Here is an 8,331-nt window from a genome sequence, read left to right on the forward strand (position 1 = left end):
CGCAAACTCTGAACATTTCCATCTGGATCTGTGCAACTAGCTAACCGCAATCCCAGGTGACCACTCCTGGCTAGCGTTTCCAACCCGGAGCATGCGCCAATTACAGCATGTGTTTGTGTGTGCATGCAACACATGCAAGCAACACCCCAGATTACAGATACTTTTGAAATATTAGATGACTGCTTCTTGGATTACTTCTAAAACCTTGAACATTGAAACTTAAGTTTGTTCCACCCGAGTGAGTCTGACCAAAAGTCAGAGACCACTACAATGACCACTCCTCTTTCACTCCCAGTAGCCTTTATGGCAGTCGGCAAGAATAAGAGGCTGACCAAAGGTGTCAAAAAAGGTGCAACAAAGAAGATTGTCGACCCTTTCTCCAAGACGGGCTGGTATGATGTCAAGGCACACGCTAGGTTCAACATCCGCAACATTGGCCAGACATTGGTCTCCAGGACTTAGGGAACCAGAATCGCCTCTGATGGTCTGAAGGGGCGTGTGTTTGAGGTGAGCCTTGCTGACCTGCAGAACGATAAGGTGGCCTTCCGCAAGTTCAAACTGATATCAGACGACGTGCAGGGTAAGAACTGCCTGACCCGGGACAAGATGTGCTCCATGGTCAAGAAGTGCCAGACCATGATTGAGGCCCACTTGGACATGAAGACCACCGACGGCTACCTCCTGCGCCTGTTCTGCTTTGGCTTCACCAAGAAGCGCACCAACCAGATCAGAAAGACGTCGTACGCCCAGCACCAGCAGGTCTGTCAGATCAGGAAGAAGACGATGGAGATCATGACCCGTGAGGTCCAGACCAACGACCTGAAGGAAATCTTCAACAAGCTTATCCCTGACTCCGTTGGCAAAGACATTGTGAAGGCCTGCCAGTCCATCTACCCCCTCCACGATATCTACGTCAGGAAGGTTAAGATGCTGAAGAAGTGCAAGTTTGAGTTAGGCAAACTGATGGAGCTCCACGGTGAGGGTGGTGGCAGAAGTACAGCCAAGCCCTCAGGGGATGACATCGGAGCTAAGGTGGAAAGGGCCGATGGCTACGAGCCCCCCATCCAGGAGACAGTCTAAACAACGGACAGATTTAAAAATGTAAATGATAAAAAAAGTAAAAAAACTTGCCCTTTGTGCTGTTGTCTGTGCCCAAAAATGTTTGTAACATGTTTTGTGCTGCTACCATGTTGTGCTGCTGCTATGTTGTGTTACTAGCATGTTGTTGTCATGTTGTGTTGCTACCATGCTGTGTTGTCATGTGTTGCTGCTAGGGCTGGGCAATATATCCAGAGGTTTGAACGCTTATATATCGATATAAGCGATATATATATAACGATATAACGATATATATCTCGATTTCTTGTTTGTCTCTAAACAAATGAAAAAAGGCGAAGACATAATTCTTAATTTAATTTTCTTTATTAAAATAAAATAATATACAAGGCCTCAAGGCCTATTTGTGCAAAACAAACGAACAACACAAATGAACAACACACACCCACACGTCTATTCTATTGTTTAGGAATGTTTGACCACTAGCTGTTTGAATATGCCATTTATATAATCATGATTAAAAATGCGTTAATTTAGTTCATTTGTTATAATTAAAACAGCCTGTGGTTATTTGCTATTGGATTGGCAGAATGGCACAACTTCTAACACATTAGCCTACACTGCCTGAACAACTTTTTTTTAATCACTTTAATTATCCAATGTCACACTTACCGATGGCGAGGTGAAGCCTGTGCTTAAAGCACTGCAGGCGGGTCCAGTTGTTCAAGCGCAATGCTTTTATCATGTTGCTCCCGCTGTCAGTTGTCATGCACACCTGTCGGTCTTCGCTCATCTTCCACGATGCCAGAGGGTCTTTGAGGCCCTTTGCTATTACTTCACCCGTATGATCATCTGGGAAGTAAGACATCTGGAGGCAGACATTTTGCAATTTTCAGTCTTCATTTATGTAGTGGACTGTCAAACTTAGGTATGGCTCTGACGTTCTGCTCGACCGTAGATCGGGCTGTCGTGGGGAAAAATGAAACACTAGCCAGCTTCTCTGCGACTCTTTCGGGGTTAGCAGTGGATAATCGCGGCAGGGCTTCTTCCGTGAAATACTTGCGGCTTGGCAGCTGATATTTGTGGTCAACTGTACCTAGCAGCTTTTTAAAGCCTGGCTTTAGGTCACTGCATCCGTTATCTCCTTCCACATCAAACTTTTCTTGTCATAAGGGATAACTTTGAAAAGGATGCGGGGTATGGTCGTTTGTCTTTTAGCAGATGTTTTGGGACTCGGCATTGAGTAGTCTCAGGCGATCCTCCCATTCCACCGCGTGTTTCAGTTGCAGGTGATGGAAGGGGTTGGTTGTGCTGCTGCTTTCGTAGCAATTGTCTTGCGACAGATTTTGCACAGGACATTCGTTTTCTGAACATCAGACCTCTTAAACCCGAACCACTTCCATATTACTGAAAAAACATGGCTGCCCTTTTTGGGGATGATCTCATCCTCCTGATAGGCTGAGCTGGCTTCCTCACTTTCCATTTTGTTGGAACTCTTACCGCTGCAAACACTTCTTCTGCGTGGTTACAATTTGTGAAAGACTGTCTAGGGTTGTGATTGGTGGATAACCTCTGTGCACGTGTTGTCAAGCAATTGGGACATGATTCGACATTGGGCTGACAGAGAAGAGACAGTGAGATGCTGCACTTGGCTTTGTAAAACGTTACAACATTATAACAGAACCTTAATTCTTGCGATAAAGGCATTTTCCATATCGCACTAAAACATAAACTGGAATATATAAAAAAAAACTCAATACATCGCCCAGCCCAAGTTGCTGCCATGCTATGTTGTTGTCTTAGGTCTCTCTTTATGTAGTGTTGTGTTGCCTGACTTGTCGTGATGTGTGTTTTGTCCTATATTTGTATTTCATTTATTTGTATTTATTTATTTATCCCAGCCCCCGTCCCGGCAGGAGGCCTTTTGCCTTTTGGTAGGTTGTCATTGTAAATAAGAATTTGTTCTTAAACTCACTTGCCTCGTTCAATAAAGGTCAAATAAAACATTTAATAAAAATGACACATCTTCTAGGGGAAAGTAATCCAAAATCATTTTGGACAGGTAACAAGTAACTGTAACGGTGTGGATGCGTATGCCTGTGTGTATCTGTGCATGAGTGTCTGTGGGCACCAGCCTCTCAGACATACAGTATGTCCCTTAGTTTACAATATATGTATGATTGGGAGCACACACACATAAAGCCAGATGCAATTCATCCATAAATGTATCTGGTCTCTCTATCTCTCTCTCTCACACACACACACACACACACACACACACACACACACACACACACACACCCTGTCGTTTTCCCTCTGGATGCCTCCAACCCCTCTGTCAATTCCCTGCTCATCCTTAGCCTCCAAGGACATGCTGGTCAGCGTTTACACTGCCTGGTGATGGCTTTACTGCCAAAGTTATCACAGCCCCATCCCGGCTGCCTGCGAGCCTCTGTTCTCTATATTAACTGTGTAATTAGCGAGTCACTGCCGGCCTGGCCCACTGGTCCCCCCCAAGGTCTCCCGAGTTAAAGGGGAAGGACGACAGACGTGTACCCTGCCTTGTCCCACTCCTAGCAGGGAGAGTGAATAAGTGAGGGAGTGTGTGTATGCGTGTGCGCCATGTGTGTGTGTGCGTTTGTGTGAGAGATGAGAGTAAAGACTGACAGCTTGTTTAATCCCTTTATGAATAACTTGTGGTGGAATATCTATCTGAAGATGCTTCTGGCTTTTCCCCTGTGGAGGACAGAGCACAGCAGAGCAGACACCTGAGGGATATGTGTCATTCAGCAATGCCAACTTTTGTACTCCACACACTGACTGCATGCATTTTGGTTAAAGAAGATGTTGTCCTATTCCCTGCTAGCGCAGCCATGCGAAATCTCAATGATTTTTGGAATAAGTTCAACATACCGCATCATGTAGATCTAGGGTGAACCATGAAAAACAACAGGGTGAGTATCTTTGTCCGTGTATTTCTGCTTGTTGAGTTTGTGAGACATACCTATTCCCATTTGAATGGTGGAGAAAGAGACCCTCTCAAGGAGTAGAGGACTTCTCACAAATATTAATTTGATAACCAGTCAAAAGTTTGGACACACCTACTCATTCAAGGGTTTTCTTTATTTTTACTATTTTCTACATTGTAGAATAATAGTGAAGAGATCAAAACTATGAAATAACACGTATGGAATCATGTAGTAAACAAATCAAAATATATTTTATATTTGTGATTCTTCAAACTTGCCACACTTTGCTTTGATGACAGCTTTGCACACTCGTTGCATTCTCTCAACTAGCTTCATGAGGTAGTCACCTGGAATGCATTTCAATTACAGTTTTTTTCGATTGCTAAACGACAGTGGGCACAACTGGAGTCGCATGTGCAAAACTCTAACTACAGTCCGCACTACCAACAGTCACCTGAGCTAAACAGTTCACATCACCTGCAAAACTCATTCCAAGCAACACAACTCTTAACACATGGCTCAAAACACGCTCAGTGCAGCCAAACACTATGCACAACCCTCACTGAGATAACACACACTGTCACTCAGAACACACTGAGAGTAAAAACACTAGCATCAAACACCAATACAGAAAATACAAACTTTTCATCTTTACAGTTTGAACAATTTCAGTGACTTCATACAAAGTAATATTTTCTTCAAAGAAAATAGTGACATTCTTTCACATGATTTATTACAATTTTTAGAACATAACAATTCTTTAAGGTAAATTAAAATTAGCAGTTTGCTTCAATAGTCTGTAGTAATTTACGGAATTACAGTAATGAGAAAAAAAAAGGTAGAAACTAAAAGTACATACTGTAATTCGAACAAATAATTGAGGGGCTAATCCTGCTTCTCTCTAGCATCAGGCCACAGGTTTTCTTCAACATCACATCTAATGTTTTCTCTTGCCATGCACCTGGGGAAGAACCTTCTGGAGTGCCTTATCCATCCCTGGCAGTCCTCTGGACTCGTGTCCTCACATCCGGCACGCAATGCTTCCAAAAGAGACATTTGGTCATGTGGGTGGTGACCAAACACTTTCCACCTCCAGGCAGAGAAAAACTCCTATATTGGGTTGAGGAAGGGTGAATATGCAGGCAGGTACAAAACCATACATCTGTGATGTGCTGCAAACCAATCTGTGACAGCTGCAGAGTGGTGAAAAGCACCGTTATCGCAAACTATGACAAAAACTTGGGGGTTTCTTACTGGCTGTTCTGCTGGCACTAGCTGAGCATAGAGCTGTTCTAGGAAAGCTATAAGCCTTTCTGTGTTGTATGGGCCAATGAGTGGTGTGTTGAGAAGCAAACCATCATTGGCCATTGCAGCACACATGGTGATATTTCCCCCCCTTTGGCCTGGAACCTCCACAGTGGCCCTTTGACCTATGACATTCCTTCCTCTTGCGCCGTGTTTTGGCAAGGTTAAATCCAGCTTCATCGATAAATACAAATGAATGTGGTCTTTCCAGTGCTTCCACCTCCATTACTCTCTGAAAAACAGTAAGTGCACAGTTTTACTGTAGAAATGCTAGTGTTTTTTTTTACTGTAAATATTTTGTAGAGCTGTGTACGTAACCTCAGACGTCTTACCTGGACATATTGGTATCTTTGCTATTTTACCCGTTCACTGTTCACGCAGTGTTTGAAAGGCACAAGGCTGAAATCTATTCCGTTTTGAATGTGTGGTTCACAGTTTTGACAGCAGTGTGTTAGCATTTGAACAAAGTGCTGTAAATCCACAGTGTTGTGCAGGTTGTGGTTAAAGTCATGGGATAAGTGTGTAGAGTTTTGAAAACTGTGTTCAAGCAATGAAAAACGAACTAGAGTTTGGTCCACATGAACTGCTGCTGTGCAGACTGTAGTTAGAGTTTTGCACATGTGACTCCAGTTGTGTCCACTGTCGTTTAGCAATCGAAAAAAACTGTAACAGGTCTGCCTTGCTAAAAGTTCATTTGTGGAATTCCTTTCCTTCTTAATGCGTTTGAGCCAATCAGTTGTGTTGTGACAAGGTAGTGGTGGTATACAGAAAATAGCAATATTTGGTAAAATACCAAGTCCATACTATGGCAAGAACAGCTCAAATAATCAAAGAGAAACGACAGTCCATCATTACTTTAAGACATGAAAGTCAATCAATACGGAAAATGTCAAGAATTTTTAAAGTTTCTTCAAGTGCCGTTGCAAAAACCATCAAGCGCTATCATGAAAATGGTTCTCACAAGGACCTCCACAGGAAAGGAAGACCCAGAGTTACAACTGCTGCAGAGGATAAGTTCATAAGAGTTACGAGCCTCAGAAATCACAGCCCAAATAAATGTTTCATAGAGTAATAGACACATCTCAACATCAACTGTTCAGAGGAGACTGCGTGAATGAGCCAATTGGAAGCTGGGGGTGATTAGCTGGCCATTACGGTATGAGGGCCAGAACACCAGGGTTAACATCCCTACTCTTATGTTATGTGCCATGGGATCTTTAGTGACCACAGAGTCAGGACACCCGTTTAACGTCCCATCCAAAAGATGGGGCAATGTCCCAAATCACTGCCCTGGGGCATTTGAATATATATTTTTTTCAGACCAAAGAAAAGAGTGCCTCCTACTGGCCGTCCAACACCACTTCCAGCTGCTTCTGGATTCCTATTCAGGGACCAACCAGGACCAATCCTGCTTAGGTTCAGAGGCAAGACAGCAGTGGGATGCAGGGTGGAGTAAACAGGAAATTCATCCAGACAGGTTTTCTGGAAGATCTGGAAATTTGGGGAAAGTTACCAGGCTTTTGTAACTCTACTGGAGATAGAGAAACGAAGATATAAAACTGTATTTTTTTTGTGAAGAATCAACAACAAGAGGGACACAATCATGAAGTGGAACGACATTTATTGGATGTTTCAAACTTTTTTAACAAATCAAAAACTGAAAAATTGGGCGTGCAAAATTATTCAGCCCCCTTAAGTTAATACTTTGTAGCGCCACCTTTTGCTGCGATTACAGCTGTAAGTCGCTTGGGGTATGTCTCTATCAGTTTTGCACATCGAGAGACTGAAATTTTTTCCCATTCCTCCTTGCAAAACAGCTCAAGGTCAGTGAGGTTGGATGGAGAGCATTTGTGAACAGCAGTTTTCAGTTCTTTCCACAGATTCTCGATTGGATTCAGGTCTGGACTTTGACTTGGCCATTCTAACACCTGGATATGTTTATTTTTGAACCATTCCATTGTAGATTTTGCTTTATGTTTTGGATCATTGTCTTGTTGGAAGACAAATCTCCGTCCCAGTCTCAGGTCTTTTGCAGACTCCGTCCCAGTCTCAGGTCTTTTGCAGACAGGTTTTCTTCCAGAATGGTCCTGTATTTGGCTCCATCCATCTTCCCATCAATTTTAACCATCTTCCCTGTCCCTGCTGAAGAAAAGCAGGCCCAAACCATGATGCTGCCACCACCATGTTTGACAGTGGGGATGGTGTGTTCAGCTGTGATGAGCTGTGTTGCTTTTACGCCAAACATAACGTTTTGCATTGTTGCCAAAAAGTTCAATTTTGGTTTCATCTAACCAGAGCACCTTCTTCCACATGTTTGGTGTGTCTCCCAGGTGGCTTGTGGCAAACTTTTTACACTTTTTATGGATATCTTTAAGAAATGGCTTTTTTTCTTGCCACTCTTCCATAAAGGCCAGATTTGTGCAATATACGACTGATTGTTGTCCTATGGACAGCAAAGTTCAAGGGGGCTGAATACTTTCGCAAGGCACTGTATATATGTGCCCAATTACTTTGAAGCAAAGGCACATACAGCCTTGTAAAAGTACATGCCGGACCTTTTCTTCTTGTGTAGGTCCACTACCTAATCCTTCGCAGCAACACGTTTCTGACAGGTCCAATTCATGGCGTGTGATTTATGATCAAAAGCTGAAGGCCATGTCAGGTCGTAGACAAGTGAAGGATGAAATGTTGCACGAGTTGTACAGAAACCCATGCAGATGGGACGTGTGCAGAAGATTGACTTACTCACCAGTTCCCACAATCAGGCCACAAAGCACACACTACTTCTCTATTCTCACTGTCCTTTACTTGCACAGCGTGACAAAACCAATCTTCTGGTTTTGTTCGCTTTCTCCTACCGCCGGACAAGGAATCGTCAGGGGAGATAGGAATGCTGCTTTGTTTGCCTCTTTTCAAAGGAAACAAACACACACACATGATCTCACAAAGAGGCAACCAAACAGTTGGATGTTTGTTGGTGGGCTCTTCATCGTTATTTAGC

General features: G+C 43.2%; 1 pseudogene; it reads left to right on the forward strand.

Annotated features, from left to right (window-relative positions):
* Positions 1-303: 303 nt before the first annotated feature.
* On the forward strand, positions 304-1,080 carry LOC139379351 (small ribosomal subunit protein eS1-like; annotated as a pseudogene).
* The last annotated feature ends 7,251 nt before the right edge of the window (positions 1,081-8,331 follow it).

The sequence above is a fragment of the Oncorhynchus clarkii genome, chromosome 21, assembly GCF_045791955.1.
Source record: "Oncorhynchus clarkii lewisi isolate Uvic-CL-2024 chromosome 21, UVic_Ocla_1.0, whole genome shotgun sequence".
NCBI classification, from domain to species: domain Eukaryota; kingdom Metazoa; phylum Chordata; class Actinopteri; order Salmoniformes; family Salmonidae; genus Oncorhynchus; species Oncorhynchus clarkii.